The sequence below is a fragment of the Leguminivora glycinivorella genome, chromosome 15 (assembly GCF_023078275.1).
Source record: "Leguminivora glycinivorella isolate SPB_JAAS2020 chromosome 15, LegGlyc_1.1, whole genome shotgun sequence".
In the NCBI taxonomy this organism is placed as follows: domain Eukaryota; kingdom Metazoa; phylum Arthropoda; class Insecta; order Lepidoptera; family Tortricidae; genus Leguminivora; species Leguminivora glycinivorella.
This window is the reverse complement of record NC_062985.1, coordinates 5,258,526-5,284,505: the sequence shown is the minus strand read 5'-3', so window position 1 is coordinate 5,284,505 and position 25,980 is coordinate 5,258,526. Positions and strand designations below refer to the sequence as shown.

At 35.8% G+C, this 25,980-nt stretch overlaps 1 long non-coding RNA gene across 1 annotated transcript; it reads right to left on the bottom strand.

Annotated features, from left to right (window-relative positions):
• Nucleotides 1-201: 201 nt before the first annotated feature.
• Nucleotides 202-1,080, bottom strand: LOC125234039. Its single transcript, XR_007177922.1, has 2 exons — nucleotides 762-1,080; nucleotides 202-351 (listed from the first exon to the last, which is right to left on the bottom strand). It is a non-coding gene; the product is annotated as an uncharacterized LOC125234039 (long non-coding RNA).
• Between the last annotated feature and the right edge of the window lie 24,900 nt (nucleotides 1,081-25,980).

Here is a 25,980-nt window from a genome sequence, read left to right as displayed (position 1 = left end):
CTGGTGTACAAAACACCATCTAATATTTGCTTGTAAATAGCTTCACCCATCAATACATTTCATTTATTTTCAGGTAAGTATTATGCCATTTATGCCTTAAGTTAAGACTTACGTGAGCGGTGCATTCCAAACTAACCAACCGCTCAATATAATAACGATGATTGGCGTCGTTTAAATAGCAAATACATGGAACAAACTCACAGTTGGCTCCGTCACTGTAGGCTGTGAAGCTCCCCGCACGCGCAACAACGCGTACATCAAACTCGTGAGAGGTGAACATGACACACTCCATGCGTGAGCATAGCCGCCTTCTAACACAGCAAGCAGCAAGAAAGCTCTTATTAAAAAGCTCTGTAACATACATGGGAAATACTAAGTTCCTTAAAGTAACGAGAACGTGATAATTTTTCCTTGGAACTAAGCCAGTAGGTGATAGAATCAGTACAACACAACTGTCGTTCAAGTAACATGATAAGGTTACGAGAAATTAATGTACAATTGGCATAGTCGATGCTCTCAATTACAGATCCGGCTTACATAGCCGTAAAATAATTTAGTAATAAACAATGACAATGAAGATATTAGAAAATATTGTCATGTAATCTTTTTTTATGAAAATATATTAAGCAGAATACATGGCTGCTCCTTGGCAGGACCTTTAACAACTGCTAATTATTTATCTATCAACATGATAAAATTAATAAAAGGTAATAATCAATGTGTACTAGCCACCAATTTTGCTATAAGATAACAAACATTACCATATCAAAGCTTCATACGCAAGCCACGGTGATACGGCTGCTTTCGAGGCTGGCGGCGCAACGACCGCAGACGTTGGCCCTTCATGACAAGGTTGTCGCGCAGCCTGTAGCATGCACTCTATTGGAAACCGTAATTCCACCAGCAACCTCTGGAAAGTATTAGTGCAAGCAACCCTTTCAAGGTAACCTTGAGATCACTACTCTTTAAGGTCATAAAACATGCTTTTGACAAACAAGGTCTCAAGCTAACCTCTTAAAGATATACTATATAACACATGATGGTCCGTCTCCAAAGACCTGCATCACAAATACCAGAAACAGAACTAGCCTCTTAGGGATAGTCTACAGAACACATGATGGCCCGTCTCCAAAGACCTGCATCACAAATACCAGAAACAGAACTAGCCTCTTAAGGATAGTCTACAGAACACATGATGGTCCGTCTCCAAAGACCTGCATCACAAATACCAGAAACAGAACTAGCCTCTTAAGGATAGTCTATAGAACACATGATGGCCCGTCTCCAAAGACCTGCATCACAAATACCAGAAACAGAACTAGCCTCTTAGGGATAGTCTATATAACACATGATGGCCCGTCTCCAAAGACCTGCATCACAAATACCAGAAACAGAACTAGCCTCTTAGGGATAGTCTATATAACACATGATGGCCCGTCTCCAAAGACCTGCATCACAATAATAGGTCTTATGCACATGGTCCGCCTCCTAAGGCCTGCATTGCATAAACAGAACTACTTAAGAAACAATAATCAAAGTGATAAATGTATAGCAGACATTAAAGTAATCATTATAATTATGATTCACACTTTAAGTGACGGAAATCACTTCATTTTTACTTGTGGATATCACATTAGTTACACTACCATGGATACCACAAGATTCAGGTACAGTGTGCTTATCAGGAAACCCTGTGAACAGAATATATTATTAACATCATGTAAAGGCAACACAACTCGGTTCTTAATCCGGCGTGTATATATGCAATGGAAACTCAGTTCTTAATCTGAAAGTAATAAGACAAGCACAACTCGGTTCTTAATCTGAGACTAATAAGACAAAACACAACTCGGTTCTTAATCCGGCGTGCATATATGTAATGACAACTCAGTTCTTAATCTGAGACTAATAAGACAAAACACAACTCGGTTCTCAATCCGGCGTGCATATATGTAATGACAACTCAGTTCTTAATCTGAGACTAATAAGACAAAACACAACTCGGTTCTCAATCCGGTGTGCATATATGTAATGACAACTCAGTTTTTAATCTGAGACCAATAAGACAAAACACAACTCGGTTCTTAATCCGGCGTGCATATATGTAATGACAACTCAGTTCTTAATCTGAGACTAATAAGACAAAATACAACTCGGTTCTCAATCCGGCGTGCATATTATGTAATGACAACTCAGTTCTTAATCTGAGACTAATAAGACAAAACACAACTCGGTTCTCAATCCGGTGTGCATATATGTAATGACAACTCAGTTCTTAATCTGAGACCAGACCAATAAGACAAAACACAACTCGGTTCTTAATCCGGCGTGCATATATGTAATGACAACTCAGTTCTTAATCTGAGACTAATAAGACAAAACACAACTCGGTTCTCAATCCGGCGTGCATATATGTAATGACAACTCAGTTCTTAATCTGAGACTAATAAGACAAAACACAACTCGGTTCTCAATCCGGTGTGCATATATGTAATGACAACTCAGTTCTTAATCTGAGACCAATAAGACAAAACACAACTCGGTTCTTAATCCGGCGTGCATATATGTAATGACAACTCAGTTCTTAATCTGAGACTAATAAGACAAAACACAACTCGGTTCTCAATCCGGCGTGCATATATGTAATGACAACTCAGTTCTTAATCTGAGACCAATAAGACAAAACACAACTCGGTTCTTAATCCGGCGTGCATATATGTAATGACAACTCAGTTCTTAATCTGAGACTAATAAGACAAAACACAACTCGGTTCTCAATCCGGCGTGCATATTATGTAATGACAACTCAGTTCTTAATCTGAGACTAATAAGACAAAACACAACTCGGTTCTCAATCCGGTGTGCATATATGTAATGACAACTCAGTTCTTAATCTGAGACCAATAAGACAAAACACAACTCGGTTCTTAATCCGGCGTGCATATATGTAATGACAACTCAGTTCTTAATCTGAGACTAATAAGACAAAACACAACTCGGTTCTTAATCCGGCGTGCATATATGTAATGACAACTCAGTTCTTAATCTGAGACTAATAAGACAAAACACAACTCGGTTCTCAATCCGGCGTGCATATATATAATGACAACTCAGTTCTTAATCTGAGACTAATAAGACAAAACACAACTCGGTTCTTAATCCGGCGTGCATATATGTAATGACAACTCAGTTCTTAATCTGAGACTAATAAGACAAAACACAACTCGGTTCTCAATCCGGCGTGCATATATGTAATGACAACTCAGTTCTTAATCTGAGACTAATAAGACAAAACACAACTCGGTTCTCAATCCGGCGTGCAACTTGTCTTATTTTTCCCGTGCCCCTAAGGTAACACGCTTACTATATATACCATTATTAAAACACATTCCAGTCAAGCAAGAATAATCATATGGCACTTGGCTTGACTTATCGAGGTTTCATTGTTCACTTACCAAATGGTTCTTGACAAAGGTATTTATATATCATCATCAGGCATGGTGCATAAGCTTAATAATTAAACCATCAAGCTTGCCAGACACACTAGAGAGGTGCTCCAGCTGTAGGTATATGTGCAATTTAAAGCACAACATTATCCATATAGCTGCCACCTGCACAACTATATAATTTTGTTAGTTGTGTTAATACTATGCATATGCAAGAATACTTAGTACAGGTGATTGAGTTTTTATAACAAAATATCATTATTTTTGATTCTTGCAAAAGTCACAAAACATGTAAAATATATATATTCTTGTGAAATCAAGAAGCAATAGAAGTGTACAGTTATTTTTTTTTTTATATTTCAAGGAACAGAACATATTAAAAGTAGACAATACTTGTCAACTTCAAACGTTACCTGTTTGTCATGCTTCGGTTCAGAAACATTCCTTCGCAGTGAAGGGTTAAAATAATTAGAAGCTCCAATTAAGTTATTTACCTCAGATTATTGCACATCTGTTAAAAACTTAACTGATTGGCATGTTTCAAGCCCAATTCCAAATCAAACTGATTTGTTGTAACAGACAAGTATAGCATGTAGACCGTTAAAGTCCATCGGGTCTATAAATATCAAAATCTCTTACCATTAGCTATGACAAATTTTACCAGTGTCATAAATAGTTCAATAGATATCCAGTTTGGTGTTTCCAGCTTTTAGCAAGATTTAACCTCAGGAACTTCTGGAATCATGCCTTATCAATGCAAGTTTTTCAACTTATGGTCAATAGTCTCCGGATTACCGGCAGGCAACTACTGTAATCAATAAATTAATCTGGAAAGGAATGTAATTTAAAGAACAAATTATATCACTGTCAATGCATTAAATGGACACTGGACTATGTCATGATAATAAATGTTCCAAGTGTCTGTCTAGGTAATATATTTGTCTTTGGTTCAATTTAGAACATGATTACATTGATTACATTTCTTGTCAAAAATGTTTGCAATGCTAAACCAGCATTATTATAAACAAAACAGCATCAACAATACACTATACTTCAGTGCTATGCCCTTAATTTTAACACACATTATGGTTTTAACAAGATGCATAATTAACCTCATCAAAATATTATTATTATTTTATCAACATTTTTGATGAATTAGTGCCAGTTAATATAGCAACATGTTTCCTCATTTAGAAAAATGCAAGATCATACAGAGTTTATATGCATAAGAATGTCACTAAGACAGATTTCAAAATACAGTCCCCGGTAAAGTGACAAAACTTATAGTAACAAAAGAGTTGTCAAAGTTTTCTTATGCTTATTTACTCATCCATTATACTAACCTGTAGTGAATTTAAAATGTATTTACTGTCAGCATACTTACATAAGCCAGATGCAATGACACAATATTATTGAGTAGGATAAATACCTTATTCCATGTCATTCCGGACAAACTTATTTTTAATATGACAAATAGGGCAAGATAATGATCATCTCTCTTTGTAGATCATAAAACCCATAAAGTCACATGTTATAAGGAATCATTTAGGTGCCATTTAGATTGAAACTTATCTTATATTCTGTTTCACTGTGACACCGTGACAATTGTCAATATATCACAAGTAGGTTCAATATGTATTAAGTATTCTGAAACATATCTGGAAGCACAAAAACACAACACACAAGTGAGCTAATGATTATTCACTACTGCAGCCCCTCTATATATACTGGTAATACTCTTTGCCCGGAGCAAATTGTGAATGACAACTTGGATGTGGTTAGCATCTCACCGTCCATGACTTACTGTGGTACTTATTGTGATACATTTTGTGAGTATATAAAAGTATTAGTATCTTCAACATGTACATAATTAAGTTGATCTGAAAGAAAGAAACACAACACAGGCTACTATAGTGGATGTTGATAATTTCAGCCCCAGAGCACTGTGTTTGGATCACTTTTACTTCCGATTTCACACTCATTATGATAAATTATTACTCCAAAGTGTGAATATCTCGTAAACTGCAATGAATCTGAAAGACAACACAAGACACGCCAGCACACTAGGCATGTTCTATCTCTTTGTTGGCACAATTACGGACAGGTATTTGATCATAGCCTTTGCCTTTTACACTTTTAACTGTAGTATATGGTGCTAGTGTCTTTACTCGTCGAATCAGATCGACTGGTGTTAATTAAATACTGTTGGATGACAATGAATGGTTACGAGCGCGGCGCGAGAATGATGACATTGTCAATTTCGGACAAATTTCATAGTACGGGCGTATATGGGTACTTAATATCGCGCTTCTGAAACTGTTAGAGTAAAAACACCAGGATACCACTATTAAGTATACAGTTTATTAAACGGAATCTCAAAATACAAATTCAATGACAAGCTATCTTCAAGTGACGCTCTGAGTCCGTCTGCCGCCATTTTTGACAGCCATGCTAGTGAAGGGGACGTTCGACTAGTGATGTCCTTATACTACTGCTGCGACATGTTTGAGGTAAATTTTGGAGGCCCCACTTCAGTCATATAGGCATGTGTGCACGAAGTTTAGCCGCCGCGTGAACTCCTATATGCCTGGGAAGGAACCTCCAAAATTGGCTCGAAACATGTCGCAGCAGTAGCGATATAATAACGTGAATACAACCGTAGATTCTTTGATGTAGTACGTAATAGATTTCTATCGTATCAAGATGGAAATCGGTCCAAAATATCGATTTTTTTTTATTTCATTTAAAATTTGCGGTTAGGGTAATGTATTCTCCAGCGCTCGTCAACCAATCGGAATACAACAGACAGTTTTTCCTCGGAAACATTACTCTCGCTACATTTTCTAGTTTTTGTCTGCGCAAATAAAAACTTTGCCTGCGCTGCATGTTCCGCATTTATTGAGCCATTTGACTGATTGCGTTTATTTAAAAAGTAAGCCTTTTTAAAGTGAAACTTCTAATACGACTTCTAACTGTAGGCCTAGCACATGATGGTCGCGAGAGTATGTCGCCGCGAGATAGATGACACGTCTTCTTCTAACTGTATTAATGACATAACGACGGGTAGTCTATCTCGCGGCGACATACTCTCGCGGCAATCATGTGCTAACCCTGCTGACAGCGTTACGTTTAACTGTTGCCAACCCTTAATTTTGAAATACTCCTTCCTATTTTGATTTCTACATTACAAAATTTAATTTCTTAAAAAATAAAAAAATAAAATTCTTCCGCGCGGAGGGACTCCACAAACTATTATTTTTTAACCCCCGACGCAAAAACGACGGGGTGTTATAAGTTTGACGTGTCTGTCTGTCTGTCTGTTTGTCTGTGTGTGTGTCTGTCTATGGCATCGTAGCTCCCGAACAGATGAACCGATTTAGATTTAGTTTTTTTTGTCTGAAAGCTGAGTTAGTCGGGAGTGTTCTTACGCCGTGTCTTGCGTGGGCGACGGTCGCCCCACGCCGTCGCATCTCATACTTCCATATCGATAAGGTTTGATTTCGTATGCGTCGCATCGCCGTCGCGCGACCGTCGCCCACGCAAGCCACGGCGTTAGCCATGTTTCATGAAACTCGGTCTACTATGTCGCGGTCGGGGGGTTTTAAAAAATTTAATTTCTTTTTTGTTAGGTGTAATGTCACGCTATTATGCTATATACATTGGGTTGGCTCGCCAATACACACCGCACGTCCGTCCTCTATCTCGCTCGGACACCGACTGCCATATGTACTCGAGACACCTATACACTACATCCCTTTCTTGTTTTAATTTTTTTTTTTTTATAAATATTTAAATAATAGGTCAATTTAGTTTTAATTCAAATACTTGCCATGCTGTGCCGTGTATCTTTTTTTTTTTTTTGTAATGTACTACGTTTATTCTAATTGTCTGCCCACTTTCGTCATTCCTAACTTGATAATCTCCGTCTTTACCACTTAGTACTGTATGTGAAGTAGTGTTATAATTAGGGATTAATTTTCTATCTTTAGTCATATGTTTAGGACATTCCGGTCTGAGGGTTGACTCAGAGCGGACGCTGCACCACCACCTGCAGTGTATACTCAAACATACTTGTGTGTTTTATTAACTACAATTCCTAGATGTCAGTCTCATTCTTTCTTCTTTAAATCTGTTACCTTTTTCAATTCAGACTGTTTTGAAAACTAGATTAGTACATAATTTTTTTTTTTTTTTTTAATATTTATATACATATATGAGTGTTTTTTTTTTCTTCAATAGCATACAATATAATTGTACAATGCTTGAGCATCGCACATTTCTCGCGTCAGCATTAAAATTAATATAATTATGACTTGATTAGAATTGCTTTGCATTGCTTGATTGCATTTGCATGCATTTAGTTATGTTTTATTGCAAATAAATAATGATTGATTGATTGCTGTATTTGCGATTACGCTATACATCGATTTATGCATTAGTTTACGTTTATACGTGCTCCTAGCTAGTACTCAGTATACATTGGTTATCAATAAATTTATAAGTGTATCAAAAATCAGTGTTTCTATCAAGACTACAATCAACCATCAAGAATCATATCATCTAAGGTGTACGGCTCGTACAATAATATTTCACTAATTTCATACCTTTTCATGATTTACATTTTTTTAATAGGTCGCTTGTCAGGCGTCTAATGTATATTAGGTAATTATTGATGATAACTGATTGTATCGGCCCTATACTTCATTATATGCACCTATTATTGCTAGTAAATAGTACATATAAGTATTTCGTTATAGAACCTAATGTATCTGGAGCCTCGTCTGCCGACAAACCATACTCTGGTTTGTCAGAAGATAAATTTAGTTGTAAGTTTAGTTTTTGAATAAACATTTATTTCATTTTATTTCATTTTTCATTTCATCTAATGCAATTCATAATACTCACGGATATTATAATGTTTAGTTAGATCTACCTACTCATAAATTTAATTATAAATTGCAGTGCATAGTTATTAAAACTTTTACTGTCTCCTGTTTTTTTTTCTGGATCGAAAGGGCTCGTGATTCATTGCATTGTAATACATAGAGATACTATATAGAATATGCATTAAAATCCGATTCAGGGTCACGTATCCACTTTATCGTTTTATTGATTTTGTTTCATCATGGTCAGCTTTCTTTCTCGTAGATACTTTGTACCACACAAAGTAATCAACGATTAATTTTCTAAAATAGATAGCTGTTCATATACTATTTAAGAAGTGCTTACCCAATTGACCCAATTATACTAACATCCGATTTATATCTACACAGTATGTATATATTTTAGATAACACTTTTCTTTTAAAGTATTTTATCAACATCTTTTTTTTTTATTATTATTATCTCTTTATCTATCTTAAGATCTTAACTCTTAGGCTAGGCTATTTTATAATATGATTATTAAAGAAATTACAAAACCATTTTTTTTTTTGGCTGATTGGCGATTGACCATAGTCACACCTGATGGAAGGTGAAGACATAGTCGAAGATGGAGCTCACCGATTCAGTAAGTAATATAGCATATTCACTTTTATCTTAAAGAGACCGAGGTCGTATTTTTCTGGGAACATCTATGGTGGGAGTGCATTCCATTCCTTTGATAAAATATCATCTAAATTATTACCCAAATATTATCTCCTTGATTTACTTTCTTTGCGCTGTTAACCGAACAAATCAGCATGCCCATTTACAAGGCATCAAGTCATACTGAAATTGACCGGAGTAACAGGAGTAACAGTATACTTATACAGCTCACCGAACTACGAGGTAGTTTAGTAGGTAAGCACAGTGTTTCTCCCAAGGTACCACGATTTGATTTTGTTTTTGCAGCTGTGTCTTTAAATTCCTGCACGAGATGTTATATCTTGACAGACTCAGCGTTTATTTATGTGTCACACGGAGAGAGAAACAACTAGAGCATGTTCTTTCAACATTTCAATCTTTTTTTTTTTTTAATTGCGCCTACGTGTTCTTTCATTCCAACTACAAGTTTGATGTTGTTAAGTGTAACTACCTTCTACAATATTTTTTTTTTATATACCACGTCTGTGGCAAACAGTTATAGGGCCTCCTAATTGAAAGCGGTCACCGTAACCTATGGACGCCTGCAACTCAAGGGGTGTCACATGCGCGTCGCCGACCCATTAGAAACTTGTATACTCCTTTTTTTTAGAACCCCATACTGTAGTTCATCAGGAATACCTTGACATAGCTCATTCCACAGCCGGAGCGTTCGTGGGAGGAATTAAATATTATTGATTTTTTTTTGAACCAATGTTTTATTTAAACCAACAAGTCGATTTTGTAAAAGCACATGTCACATATTGTTTTAAACATATGTTTAGCTGATTCAATAAAATATATTTTAACAAGTTTGACCTTGTTGTTTGGTTCGTACAAATTCGACTTGTATCATCAATATTGTGATTTATTCCCTTTACTAAAATACTATTGTTTCAAACAAATAAACACGCAACAAGACGAGTTAGATTCACAAGGTAAATTTCTCTCAGTTGTACCCTTAACTTCACATCCGTCTATCAATCCATTTATATATAGAATCATGTTCCCTAACCTCTAAATAATGTGCATTGTAGGTAGTTAGGTACCTAGATAATTGACGTGAAGCATTGAAATCTGTGATTATTTCACATTTTACAATCACTACAGACAAAGCTGATTCAGCCGCTGATTGTTGTCCTTTTGTTCATTTTCTTGACCAGACGAAATAAGGTCACTAGTGAGATTTATTTTATAAATTTACAAACTTAGGTTACTAGTTCGCTTGGAAAATCTTTAATATGTATTCACGAAAGAGAGACCACATTTCAATATCCTCCCGTGAAATTACGCAAACAAGTTCAGCATTTTTATTTCTTATTATTTTTTTTTTCTATATTAGTTCAATAGAGGCTCACAGATCCATTAGTTTATTTGTTTTAACTGGACACCTGACTTATATGAGATTCACCTACATGAATCTCTGCAGTATGTACCTATTACCCTAACTGATAACGAGTACCTTCAGTACCAATATATTTTTGTAATGATTTTCAACTGACGTAGATTGTCTTTGAAAATCTATCATAGATCAACTTAAATAGGCATGTCTTTCTCTTGAGGTCACCCATACCTGACAAAGCCTTGTTGACGATAAGCAGAGTTAGCAACTTGTTTTTTTTTTCGCGTTGTTGAAATGTATCAAGCGTTCGCTTAATTTTATTAAATTCAGCTGCACCACTACGTGTTTTTTATATACAATGCAATGTCAAACCAATGCACTGTCTTTTTTTTTTCACTCTTTTCACTCTGATTGACGTTAGCGGCATCTAGGTATATAAAGAGTGCTTTTTTCCAGCGCTCCCACCGAACTCCTACTGATGTAGGATCACCTTCGCCATACTGGACTTTCTTGGGGCAACCTGTACCCAATCAATTTAATGATTCTAACTAACACAAGTCAAAATATATTCTATTGAAAATATTTCAACTTATGCTATCTCAAAGTACTCAGTCATTGTACTTGAGTGTTTTACTGGGGTAGTTGTCTCAGACTCTCAGGCACTGGAGGCCTTGGTATTTTTCTTTCATATGTGTAATTTATTTCGGTTTCAATTTAATGATATTTATTGACCGACGTCAATCTACTATTATGACAATTGAAGGCTCAGATAGTATTTATCATCTGATCTAAGCGTCATTTAAGCGCAAGTTCAACCAGTATAACCGTAATTTACTTCGTGTTTAGGTTATTATCATTAAGCTGATATTTGCAACAATTCAATGTTCAGTTTTTTTTTCCTATTGCTATTTAACTACTGTTTATAACAATTTAATGATCAGTATTATCTGCTGTATCCAACTTCGCAATTTAATGTCTTATTTTCAGCCACAAATGGCATAAAATTTCTTAGTATTTAAGTGCCAATTAAATGGTCGAAACTAAACAATACAATTGAATGTACAGAGTGCACCTCCATGTGCTGTTTCCAAATTCGCAATTTAATGCCTTATTTTCAGCCACAAATGGCATAAAATTTCATAGTATTTAGATGCCAATTAAATGGTCGATACTAAACAATACAATTGAATGTACAGAGTGCACCTCCATGTGCTGTTTCCAAATTCGCAATTTAATGCCTTATTTTCAGCCACAAATGGCATAAAATTTCATAGTACTTAGGTGCCAATTAAATGGTCGATACAATTGAATGTAGTTGTACCTCCGTTTAATGTCTCTTTTTTTTTTTCTTCTGCCGACTTTGCTGACAAAGTAATTTAATACTCAGATGGAAACTGCTTATCATAAGTGCTTCAAAAATGTGTTTTTTTTTTATTCTATACCGTGTTTTTTTTTCCGTTAAATTTGACACGTCGTTAGGTTCATTATCAAGAACCATCCTGTATATCACTTTTAGGTAAATATGCAATAAAAATGTTCATCCTTTTCATACATAATAAATTAATTTATTATTGTGAGAGACCCTTAAGAATAACAAGAGTCAAGTGATTGACGGCATATGTCAAAACAAATAACATTAGGAATTGTTGTGTTCAACACTTTTCTTTTTTTAACTCGATAACCGCAAGAATTACGACGCTAGTTTCTTAGATAAATTAATTGTATTTGATGTAATGAATCTTTTTTTTTTTAAGTTAACGTAATCCAATAACAACAGGGTGTATATTTCTTTATTTATTATAAGTAGGTATATTTAGCACCTTAAGTGAACCCATCTGGTTTTCTGGTTTTTAAGTAATTAAATACTCAGATAAAACTGCTCGAAATCGGCGTTAGGAATGTTTACGTAAGTCAATCCGCGACAAGAGTATTAGTCACGATTTTATGGCATGTTCAATCAATTCAAGATTCACGTTCAAGTGATAATCTATCTCTATATAAGTGTTACTTTCCCGACATATGCATAGATCCTTTCATTTGCAGCTGTAGTTCAAATAACCACTTAATGAAGTCGTGACTTACGTTACTTTTACGTAAATTCACCCATGTAAGTAAGTATACTTAGGTAAGTATTTATCTAGTTTGTTTTGGTTTTCACCTTACTCTCAAACATCGACTAAAGCTACCATAGGACATTTAAGTGTGATGGTTGTACAACATTTTATCATTCAAGTAAATGCCTTATTTAGGTAAATAGCTTAACCATTCATAAATTTAGCAACATCACATAATTTTGTGTATTAAACCAACCAACAGGTAGATGGTAACTTCACTAATTAAAAATAAATATCATTTCTTTTGGTTGGACGGAAATTATTGTAATGATTCCGGGCTATGATTTATGTAATAAATCAATTTTATAAACCCACTACACATAAACTCAAATAACATTTTGGTACCTAAAAACATTTTGCAATCTAGGTAGGTAACCAAACCGTTTACTAGGTAGGTAGGAGCCACACACCAACACCTGTATAGGCATGACAATCTAGGAAGGCTGGCCGTATGTTGACAATTACCTCAAACGTTTTATTAATTGCATCGTTCGGTTACCTGCTTAAGGTTTATATTCGCGCTGTTGAAAGAAATAACATTTAATTTATTTTTATTTGGTTTTGACTTAATTCTTGAAAACTGCCGTTATAATCATTTCGCTTTGTAGTATTTAATGAACACTTTCATTTAGCTTCATTACGTCCCGAAACTACTAAGAATGCCAGTAATTTAAAACGGCAGGTAACCAAACCTGTTTACAAAAAGATAACGGTGCATCGTTACTCGATTTTATAGGTTATGTTACTTATGTTTCTATCCCATCTTTTCCGAATACTAGATTCACGTGGTAAGTACTTGCTTTTATCCTCGTCGCCACTTGTAATGTCACGCTATTATGCTATATACATTGGGTTGGCTCGCATTAGGTATCTGAATAATATATTTGTTACCTAGGGACTTGACTTACTTCATCTATATTCTTAATCTGGGTCCAGGAGAGCATGCAAATAACATTAAAGAGACACTAAATCCCATTAAAGTAAGAATTGTGAATGTTTCAATAGGTACTTTACTAATTTCCATTTAGGTACTATTAGAAATGTACAACGTCAATAGTTTCAATATATTAAAACTGAATAGATACTAAGAACTGAATAGGTTCATAATTTCTCCATGCAATTTTGCAGCTGATAGTACCTACTTATTGATTTTTTGCCATTCCTTAAAAGTTGTTGTTGTTGTGCCGTTTTTAACATCATATTATATATATTTCTACAATTCCTTATGAGTACTGTACAATTGTACATAATATGTATTGCCATATCTATTAAATAGAATACATTTACGCTTTCCATAAGGCGGACCGTATACCTGTTTGCCACCGACGTGGTATAAAAAAAAACCGGCCAAGAGCGTGTCGGGCCACGCTCAGTGTAGGGTTCCGTAGTTTTCCGTATTTTTCTCAAAAACTACTGGACCTATCAAGTTCAAAATAATTTTCCTAGAAAGTATTTATGAAGTTCTACTTTTGTGATTTTTTTCATAATTTTTAAACATATGGTTCAAAAGTTAGAGGGGGGGGGACGCACTTTTTTTTCCTTTAGGAGCGATTATTTCCGAAAATATTAATATTATCAAAAAACAATCTTAGAAAACCCTTCTTCATTTTTAAATACCTATCCAACAATATATCACACGTTGGAGTTGGAATGAAAAAAAATATCAGCCCCCACTTTACATGTAGGGGGGGTACCCTAATAAAACATTTTTTTCCATTTTTTATTTTTGCACTTTGTTGGCGTGATTAATATACATATTGGTACCAAATTTCAGCTTTCTAGTGCTAACGGTTACTGAGATTATCCGCGGACGGACGGACGGACGGACGGACGGACGGACGGACGGACGGACGGACGGACAGACAGACATGGCGAAACTATAAGGGTTCCTAGTTGACTACGGAACCCTAAAAACGTTCTATGTATACTCGTATCACAAATTGATATTCATCCATTCAATCGGAAATCGTTCTCTATAAACGATTTCCATACTCTTATTTTATTAGTGCCCTCTTGGGAGAAATATACGTTTTGCTCGAGTAGAGACACGATATGTACCCGGGGAGTCTTTTAGAAAACTTAACAATCGTAGAAACGTCGTTCGTATTTTAAAGTTAGATTTTATGTTGCCATTTTGTGTTACTTTAATTCATTTCTGAAAAACATCGCAATGTTAAATAATCATCATCCTCCTTGCGTGATTTGACAACTAATCCCAATAATTGGCCTAGACACTACGTTTACGAAAGTGACTGCCATCTGACCTTCCAACCTTTTTTCTTCTAAGGGCCACTTGCTCCACCCGCTCAACTCAAGGTTAGTGGGCTGTCAACTGTCAAATTCCATATTTAAAATGGTGGGGCAACCTTGGGTTAACCCTCCATTTTCGGTGGTGCAAGTGACCCTTAGGATACCTAACTAGGCCTTATTGGAATTAGTCCGGTTTCCTCACGATGTTATTGTTGTCCTTCACCGAAAAGCGACTGGCAAAATATCAAATAGTGATAGTGAATAATAATGTATTTGAACATATTCGTATATTATTTCAGACAGCTTTTAAATAGAAAATTTTTGTGAGATTTGAATATATATATTATGATAGTAATAAAACAAGTGGTTCGCCCTTTGTTAACCAAATTAATTTAAACAACCAACAAACACGAACAGCTTAGTACGTAATTTTGTTATATAGGTAACTTTAAATTACACAAGGTTTGTAAGTATGTATAACTAACAAGTCTAACGAGCCTTACCTCTGATGCTCTAAATGGGGACTTCCGGTTGGGACGCCATCTTAGCGGTTTCGTGTCGTTTCGTTGAATTGTTTTTCTTTTATGTATGTATAAAACTAATGGTGTAGTGAGAAGTCTAACGAGCCTAAACAGATTTAGCCTCTAAACGGCCCTCTGATTTACAAGCTCAATGTCGTACTTACTGTACAAAAATTACTAATATTAGCTCTAAATACTTACACTGAAATACATTTGGACTGAAGCCATTTAATTTTAAAAACTGAACTGACCTAATATGGCACCATAAAACAAAACATAACTTTTCCAATGCCCTTTCATTCAGAATAAGTCACCTTCATAAAGTATTTTAGTCGACAATTGAATGAATTATAAAGACATAGTAAGTCTATAAAAAAAGGTTCACTGTCTGCCTACATCATGTTAAAATAAATCGTAAAAAAGGAAGTTTTGCAATATTACCAGCGGCCACTTTTATAGTGATCTACCCTACCTTATTAAGTCAGCGGACCCTTTACCCTCGGCTCTCGAACATTTATGAAAGTGAAAATGTCCTTAACTGCACCTGTTTACCCTATTACAGGACATTTGGCTGAAATTGAACGTAAAATTGTGAAAAGGACTAAAAAATAATTGATGTTAATTACTTCCAAATTGATGGGAGTCGTTTACATTTTTTATTTCGGGCCCGTTTTATTGCAGAGTTTTGGGTGGGATTATTTTTATTGCTGGCTGTTGTATTGTTGTGCCATTGCCGTGCTTATAAATATTTTGACACTTATATAAATACAATTCGTATGAGAAATCTACAGTGTAAAAATTTGCTGAGTCGTTCTTGCAATTTTAAATGTATTATTATTTGAACGTTATTTATTTGCTTATGCTTATATTTTTATGACTTCTCTAACTTATACGTGGGTTCAATTGTGGCGTAGGCGAAAGGCTGGCAACCTGTCACTGCAATGTCACAATTTGGATTTCGTTCAACTCCTTTTTGCCAAGAGTGGCACTGAAACTTTCTACCTAGTTCATAATATATGCTCTGTAGTATGCATGTTAGAGAACTTTTCCAGTGAGTTCTCTCTCTCGAAAGGTCCAAACAAAAATAAGAAAATGTAAGTTACTTCAGTGAAAATGCTAAATTATATTTAAGAGTAACACTAAGATAGATAGCAGTGACTAAGCAAAGGGGTGTCAGGAGAGGGTCAGAAGACAATAGGATTTGTCATAATGGCCGATCCCGGGTCCATTAGCGTTGCTAAGATCATCACTTAGTTTGTACCGAATAATGACCAAGGGGTATCCAAGGGGTTCGACGAACCCAGAAAAGCAAAAGCTGTAGTAGAAGAAATAATATTTTTGGAAAATCCATACTAATATTTAGGTATACGTATTGCATTCATTTTTAGAGTAGGGATGTATATTATGTGTAAAGTATTTTGATAGAACTTTGTATGTATACCGATGCACTTTAGTTGTGTTTGTCTACCATCTATTTTCCTCTCACAGTTATTCTAAGGTTAGCTGGAAGAGATCTCTTAAAGGGATAAGCTCGCCTTTGCACATATACGTTACGTCACGTTATAATTATTCACTGTGACATGTAATTTGTTCCGTACAATAAAGTGTTTATTACTACTAAATATAATAAATGGGAAAGTGTGTGTGTCTGTTTGATTCTCCGTCTTTCACGGCAAAACGGAGCGACGAATTGACGTGATTTTTTAAGTGGAGATATTTGAAGGGATGGAGAGTGCCGTAGGCTACTTTTTGTGTCTTTCTAACGCGAGCGAAGCCGCGGGTAAAAGCTAGTAAATATGTAATTACAAAAACCTTTTTGCATAGGTACCTACTTTGTAACCTAAGCTTGGGATATCACCGCTACTAAGGACAAAATTCGTAGGAAAAAAATGTTTTAAAATAAAAATATGAAAAATAGTTAGTACCTATTTAGCTTTTCTGTAAAACAATTAGGACAGTATTTTTCTTTACTGACAGTAATTACTAACTAAACGCTATTAGGGGGCGTATAGGTAGGGATTAAGCCTTCGATCGAAATTAAAATTAATTTAAATCCTATTCGATAAATCTGGATGACGCGTCTCTGCTTTAATCTTATGGAATTAAGCTTTAATTAATCAACCTAAATTTACATCGACTGGAAACCAATTTACGTAGTAGTAATAGATAGACAAAAAGGATAATAATGATAAACATAGGTAGGTGTGTATCTTGCTGATGATTTATTATCTATTTGTATTAATTAATTGTTTTGCTAATAATGGTAAGAAAATATGTTTTTCCCCTCACTAGCTCGGAAACACGTGTTTTGTCCTTTAATACCGGCGGGTAAAAACGCATTTTATCCACTATAGTGGGTAAAGTAATTTGACCTTGAATACGGTCAAATTAACTGCTTTAAAATTTATAAAAGTAGGTGAATCTAGTAATAAAGATGATTTACCACCACCTGTGGAAGTACTGGAAGCAGTGATAAGACGCATTTTTTGCGTTGTAGTTTCCTCGCTATAGTGAGGGGAAAAGTTTTGTGTTACACTCGGGTGCAAATGAATTTTACTTCTCGTGTATTAAAAAACTCGCAGGTTCAGGATTCTATTCTCGAACCACTCGCTTCGCTCGTGGTTCAACTATAGAATCCTTTCACTTGCTCGTTTTTCAATTCCACACTCGGCGTTAAAATACAACTTTGCCCCCTTGTATAACAAATAACTATTGTTAGGTAAGGTACAGCGGGGCAAATCTCGACTAAGGCGGCCGATGTTACTGGTCCATTTTTTCCAAGTTTTACAATATCTATCTCGACTATCTCTATCGCTCTTGCGTATTGGCGCGACAGAGCCAGACTACCTTTCGCGGCGTTCCGTTTTCGTTTTGCGTCGGAGAAATGCCATTCGGCTACGGCACCTGCACGGGAAGCATGGTCGCGCGATAGACGATAAAATATCAGGCCGTCTCTATCGCACTTACGAATAGTGCGATAGGGACGGCCTGCTATTTTATCGTCTATCGCGCGACCATGCTTACCGTGCAGGATGGTTACTGTAACACGAGTAAAGCATCTCAGTACCTACTTATAACCACAAAATTGAAATTTTGAAAAAAACCCCAATGGCGACATAGTGGACCGATTTTCATAAAACATGGCTAAGAACACTCCCGACTAAGTCAGATTTCAAACAAAAAAAAAACAAAATCGAAATCGGTTCATCCGTTCGCGAGCTACGATGCCATAGACAGACACACACACAGACAGACAGACAGACAAACAGACAGACAAACAGACAGACAGACAGACACGTCAAACTTATAACACCACGTCGTTTTTGCGTTAAAAACGTACAAACTCTAGTTTCAAAATATATGATACAACATATTATTATCAAAGTTAAAAGTCTTGTATGATTACTTGACAAAAGTACAAGTTATAATTTAGTTTTTTTTTAAATAACCAAGAACTACCTTTGCCTTTTAGCGTTTAAATTTTAGATCTAGTATTTGCAGTTGACGTAGAATATTCCCCGTACCGTTTTATCATTCGGTGTAATGGCCACGAGGTAAAGTCACGAACTTGGCCGTAAATCTCTATGACTTCCTTTTCCTTATCCTGTAAGTACCTGTGACAGAGGTTAGCAATTTAAATGCAGACGTATACAGGGTATTCTGGAGAGGGGTCTGAAATGAAAATATAAATTTTAGATTGAAAAGTGTGTGCTATGTGAGTTTTCAATATTTATAGTGGCCTGGTAAGAATTATATTATAGTATATTATATAACGGTAACGTTATGAAGGCTATAAAAGTTGAGTACCGCGGTTAGGCCACGAAGGCTTGCCGAGTGGCCTAAGTAAGGTACGAGACTTTTATAGCCTTCATAATGTTACGATTGTATACTATACTTTTTCTACGACAGCCACATAAATACCTATTCAAGAATAATAAAATGGGTTAGTTACTTACTTCATATAATGAATGGGAATATTTGTGTGGATCGTCGTAGCATTGAGTATTCTGTCCACAAAATGTTGATGGTGAGATATTGTTGCACAATTCTTCAAAATATGCCAACAATGCGATTTCAGAGAAAGTTGAAACATTTTTTTGCAATTTCCATGTCATAAAACAATCATAACATTTTTGCTACGCTGTATCCGACTTTTCATGTAACAAATTGTCAGTCACTTTGAGCGCCATAGCCTTTATTTCTTGGGGAGTATATTGTTCACCAGAATCACTCATAATTACTTAAGTTTTTGCACAACGTCGACTTAAAATAAAGTATAAAACACTAAAATAGTTCAAATAATTTTTTAAAAAGTTTACAAATGCGGGAACCAATAATGCACAGCCAGAGAATGCTCAACCCAAGAATTTACGACCCAGGAATTGGCGTCCATGATGTACGAGAGTTCTTGGGCCGTGAATTGATGGGTTGGGCATTCTCGGGCTGTACACGTTTGGTCCGGGCGATAATTCGAAGCCACTTTTTTTACAGGGCGGCAGTATTATACGACCCCGTAATTCGCGTCCAAAAAAGTGGACGCCGATTTTGGGCTGTACATTTCTGGGTCGTACATTAACCGAACTCTTCATGCCATAGACAAGAGAAATAGAAAATAAGCCGGTTTTCAATTACGAAAAATGTGGTTGCGTTCAAGAATATTTAAATGTCAAATGTAAAATTATTTGATAAACTTATGATTTTTACCTTTGTTTTGCAATATCTAATACGTAAAACGCATTTCAGTTTATTTTTTCATCTTGATTTAAATTATGAACCTAAATATTATATTATTTATTAAGAGTTATTTATTATTGCAAATGAAAACATACCTGATAAATGGAAGTTGTACTTTTAAAAATAAACTTACAAAACTCCTATATTCGTATGAATACTGCTCAGCAGTTATCATATGAACCTATAGACAAATAGACTTTTCTATCGTTACTCAAATGAACTTAATTTGGATACCGCCGACAATAATCTAATTGACAGATTTAAGTGCTGGAGTAGAAAAAATCAATTTTGACATCAGATGACTGCCATCTTCATAGCTATAATTTTATTATAGTTTTAGTTATTGTCTTACATTATTTAAGTACTTATTCTAACCTGTGATAAATTAACATACAGAAGATATACTTAAGTAAGGAAGATATTTTATTTTTTTTTATTTATATAAACTGAAGTCAAAGTAAATTCTAAATATTGCCGGCCAATAATTAACAAAATTTAATTTTGCTAAAATATAATTACAATGAAGCTACATCGCATCGCAACCACTGAAGACTACGTCTGCCAAACTTTACACTGCAGTATGGGGACAATGAACAGCACCTACAAATATTTACTATAATTATAGCAACAAAAATTACGTGCATGTTTTCAAGTTTCTTACAATCGATTAAGGTAACCTAAAACATCTCATGGTAAATGTTTATGTCTGTACTAGGCAGATAAATGGTTTAGATCTGCAATGACCGCTTTCCACAAGACTGTATGCCAGTTTGACGTTTCGAAAATTGATTTTGCATTCCTCGGCCCATTGCCAGAAACACCCGGTAGTTCGGTAAAACTGGAAATGGGGGAGATTTAATTAGATGAGTATCTCTGATTTTGGGGAAGGGCGAAAGTGGATTAGTGGGGCAGTATTGATTAGTTTAATCAGTTTAGTGGGAGTATTAATTAACAAAATGTAAATGAGGTTACTAAAGCTGAAGTGATATTTCAAGTCGGGGAAATTAACGAGGTTGTTTTTTTACTGAAGGAGGCTAATTTTTATAATTTTGTTAGAGCCACTTGCACCAACGAAAATAGAGGGTTAACCCGAGGGTTAACCCACCATTTTATATGGAATTTGACAGTTGACAGCCCACTCTAACCCTAAGTTAAGTGGTTGGTGCAAGTGAGCCTTAGAGGTTAAAGGGAGGGCAGTTGGTTGAGACTGTGGAGCGTTGCGATGACGTCATCATTGTTACCTTTTATTATAATACAGTATATGTAATTATGTAGTTCTTCAAGAAGCAGGTATTTAGGGTTCTCAAAGGTCTGCAACGCATATATAAGTGGCTCCCCTGATGTTGCTTATGTCCATGGGCGGCGATGACTGCTTACCATCAGGCGGCTCGTCTGCTGCCTATTTCATTAAAAAAAAGTTCTTCACGTCGCAATCGGTTGCAAGCTTCCCTTGTCAGTTATGTGTCAAAGCACCTGTAGGTGACGGAACGACCAACCTCCGTGCTGCGCGCGTACTGGCAGCCTGGCCGGTATGGATGCCGCTGCCATCAGCGCGCGTCTTTTGTTTATCTACCTACATATTTTTTCAGTGTGTTACGAACTGTCAACAAGGCTCATATGTATAGTTTTGCTCATTAAATTGTGATTATTATGTGTAAATAGCCTTTTCTTTTGTATATATCCGTGTAAATAATTGTGTAATGTGCCTAACCTGTGCATGTCTAAATATATAGTACTTTCGTGTAAATAATTTTCGTCACCCGCGGCCCGATCTGTTACAGTACCTATGTCACTCTCGCATATTTAGGTCTGTTTAGCCAACAAAAGCGATGTCTCTCGGACATTGCACCATAAATCATCTGAAATAGACGCTAAGGCCAGTAAGGTACAGCGGGGCAAATCTCGAATGGGGGGCAATTGTAACTAGTCCATTTTTTCCATTATTACACTATGATGTTGAGTTGATGAGTACATGACTGTATCCACTGAACACGCCTGCCACATATAACCGGTGGACACTCTATTTAATAATGCAAACATTGTAAAACATGGAAAAAATGGACCTGTTACATTTGACCCCCAGTCGATATTGGCCCCGCTGTACTTTATACATATATACTTCTTCACAATTTTGCAATACTGCAAATCAATATACTATATTTTGCAATATGCTATAAATCAATCATTCCTTTCTGATATTTCAATTGGAAAGTGTGTTTGTATGTCTGTGTGTCATCTTCACACTCAAACCACTGAACAGATTTATTTGGAATTTCGTGGATATATAAGTAGTTTGGTAACTGATTTTATTCATTACAGAAATCATCCCTTCAGAGGGATCTTCAGAAATGATCTGTTTTACATCCCGTAAGTGACATAATTTAGGAATCATATAACGTTTATTAATGTAATCATTTTGCGAAGTCGCCAGTATGTTAATTTAGTTAATACACGCTAAACTATTCTATATTCTCCATCTAGATTTGACAAAGAAACGACGAACAAAATTAAGATAAAACTGTAAAAACTCACTTCATGTTCATGTGCCATTAAAACAATTGCTAGGAACACGAGAGTTGAGGGAATGTTGGTGTGACGTCGCCCTAATTTATGGGACGTAATATTCTTGCTCCCATCTTACCTGCAACGTTCATACAAGTGCTCTAAAATTGTTAGCGAGTTCGAGTAGCGATCTCAATGGGTCCATAGTATATATAGTTTTTAACCCCCGACGCAAAAACGTCTGTCTGTCTGTTTGTCTGTCTGTCTGTGTGTGTGTCTGTCAGCTCCCGAACGGATGAACCGATTTGGATTTAATTTTCTTTGTCTGAAAGCTGAATAAGTCGGGAGTGTTCTTTGCCATGTTTCATGATAATCGGTCTACTATGTCTCGGTCGGGGGTTTTTTCAAAATTTTAATTTTGTGGTTAGATTATTAATGTTTTATTAGTGTTGAGTGATCTATCTAGTTTGGGTTGTTCAACACTGCGCTTTCCTATCAGTGGCTGCTGTTTTAGGACCTTCAAGCTTTAACGACAATCGACTCCTGTCTCCAGGGTATTATATGGATGTGGGCAATTTTTTCAAAGTTGTCTACCCCATTTTTTTTGGATTTGGTAAATTTTATGTGGTTTCCACTCAGAATCGCCTTTCAATCCTAATAGGAGAAAAAAAAGTGTCTCAAGGTTTTTTTCCCATTCTGTTACCATTTTTTCATACATTTTGTATGGCGGTAACGGAATGGAAGGTTTGAAAAATGTATGGAAATCTTGGGACATTTTTTTCTCCTATCAGGATCGAAAGAGCTCGCGATTCTGAACATGAATCGCGTAATAAATACCCATGTTACAAAAAAGGTGGGGTGGACAACTTTGAAAAAAAAAAAAATGGCCCATATGCCCATTGCCGTTGTACTGAACAATTCTACTATCTACTTCGGTTCCCTTGGTCATTCTGGGGATATCTTTATATTTATATACACAAAAACTCAAATAAAAAGCAAATGCTGTGTCTTACGGACAGCTGTGGACCTTAAGGACCGCAAAATCTCGCGTACACCATTTCTCAAAACTGAAAGTTACAAGTTTTTAGCGGAAGTCTCTTTCCAACTTGTCATAAGACATTGCAATGTTTTCAAGCGCTTGCAAATTGTAACTTGTAGCTTCGAGAAACGGGCCCCAGAAATCTTACATTTTTACAATACAATTAGGTACTATACTAAGTTGGTAAGAGTAATTTAATTGAATGGTTGATAAGCATTGGGAATAATATGCCCGGGGGCCTATTCTGATGGACTCGAGAGACAAATTTGCTGGTGTTAAAAGCTTTGTTCCAGTAATGTTTCAGCGTAAAATGATTCTTTATTTTACCGCTAATGATCTGTGATAAATTGCACTTGATTTAACAAAATGCGGTGATAAATTTGGTTTGTTATAAAGGTAGGTGAAGAATTTAGTCAGATTGAGAGATAATTAGAGTTATTCAATAAATAATAATTGAAATAAATACATCATCTTTGTGTTATCCTGCCTGGGGCCCGCTTTCACAACTAAATGACGACAACCACTAATTAGTACGTTGCTCCTGGAAAGTGATGTATGAAAAATGTATGCATTTTCGGCCCTATAAGGCGGGGTAGTGGGGTGACGCAGAGGGGGGAGGGGTGGGAAGGGTTGATGAAAAATAACTTCGGCCTATAATGTACATATCCCAATTAAAAAAAAAACCTTATATTAATTATGCCGTATTTTAGCTAACTTCCCCTTATTATCGTGATTAGTAAGTAGCAACTTATTACCGTATTGACCTTACTTGACAGCATAAACATCATGGAAAACGTATGCAATTGATTCTAGCAAGAAGGCATTTTGGTGCGCTCTTTACATAGGCAAGGATGATTTATATGTGATTGACAATCTTCATACTATGAATCATACCTCAATTTGTAGTGCCACTGTTTAGTTTTTAATACCACAAGTAGTTTCGGAACGCATTCTTAATTGTTTAGATTTATCATGTCTCGCTCTCACATCATTTTATCATATATATATTTATCTCGTATGGGGAATTTATGGGCATGCGCAAAAGGCGTTATCTTTAGAACGAGATTTAAACAATATGACATGAAAGAAGAAAAAGAATATGTCAGATGAAGAAGAAGGAAATTGTTGACGTTCACGGCGGTGGTGAACTGCGGTTAAGATTATTGTGAATTTACGGCGAGCGGAAAAGTCGTGGATTTAAACTAAAAGATATAACATAAGCGGCAAAAGGCCTATACGTCAAAGCGCGGGTGAGTGTAGGGCTTTATTTTATCTATTTTTCTTTTAAGTTCTCCCCATTTGTTCGCATCCCGAAAACGGGTGCAATTTTCCTAAAGCGTCGATTTCCGGACTGAACCAGCGCCCTTTGTCCAAGAACCCAAACTCACGCCAATCGGGTGGCTGGGAGGCTTATGGTACAGCCACCTATAAAATACTATCATAACTACACTGATGATGCTTACAATTTTTTTGTTTCAAAATGTTTATTGACGTGATATCCAGATATAAAAATAATGAAATATGTATTTTTTCTTAAAAACACGCAAAAAACTTGGGGAAAATATTATTTTTGCCACTTCCAAAACAAAACTGGCTGGCTGCAAAACAGCGCCATCCAAGTTTTATCCCTAAAATGCCCATACATTTCAGTACAATTTTTGTATGGGTTTCATCATTCCCGGTATATGTCGTTCTTGCATACATAACTATAATAAATGTCATTTTCAATAACTTTTACGCTATCAAGTTAAGTATTCTATCTAAATATACAAAAGAAGAAGAAACTGACTGACTGACTGACATATCAACGCACAGCCGAAACCGCTGGTCCTAGAGACTCCAAATTTGGCACGTAGAATCCTTATAAAGTGTAGAAGAGCACTAATTAAGAAAGGATTTTTCAAAATTCACATCCAAAGGGGGTGAAATGGGGGTCCAAAGTTCAACGTTTTAATAAGATTGCTTTTAGTATGCGGGCGAAGCCGCGGGGAAAAGCTAGTAACGTATATAGAAGAGTCTCGGACAATGTTCACCGTGGTAAATGTATGTCTCGGTATTTTAATTCAATTCAGAACTAATCTGATTTTATTTTCACGCGCACCTGTTAGCAAACATGTATTGTGTAAACCAATCAAATAGTTTCCATTTTGGTAAATTGTGTCGGGTAAACATTGCCGTCAACACAACGCGAATTGAAATGTTTGTCGGAGTATTATTGAAACGGACCCGCTTCAAATACTGTATGACAACTTTGTTAATTAAATTGATATGTCTGTCTTTATGATATTTAACACTGTTTGAATTTAGAAACACGTGTCAATATAGGTACAAAATGATCTTATTAAGGAAAATGAATACGAGTATAGTTATTTGTTATACGAGGGGGCAAAGTTGTATTTTAACGCCGAGTGTGGAATTGAAAAACGAGCAAGTGGAAGGATTCTATAGTTGAACCACGAGCGAAGCGAGTG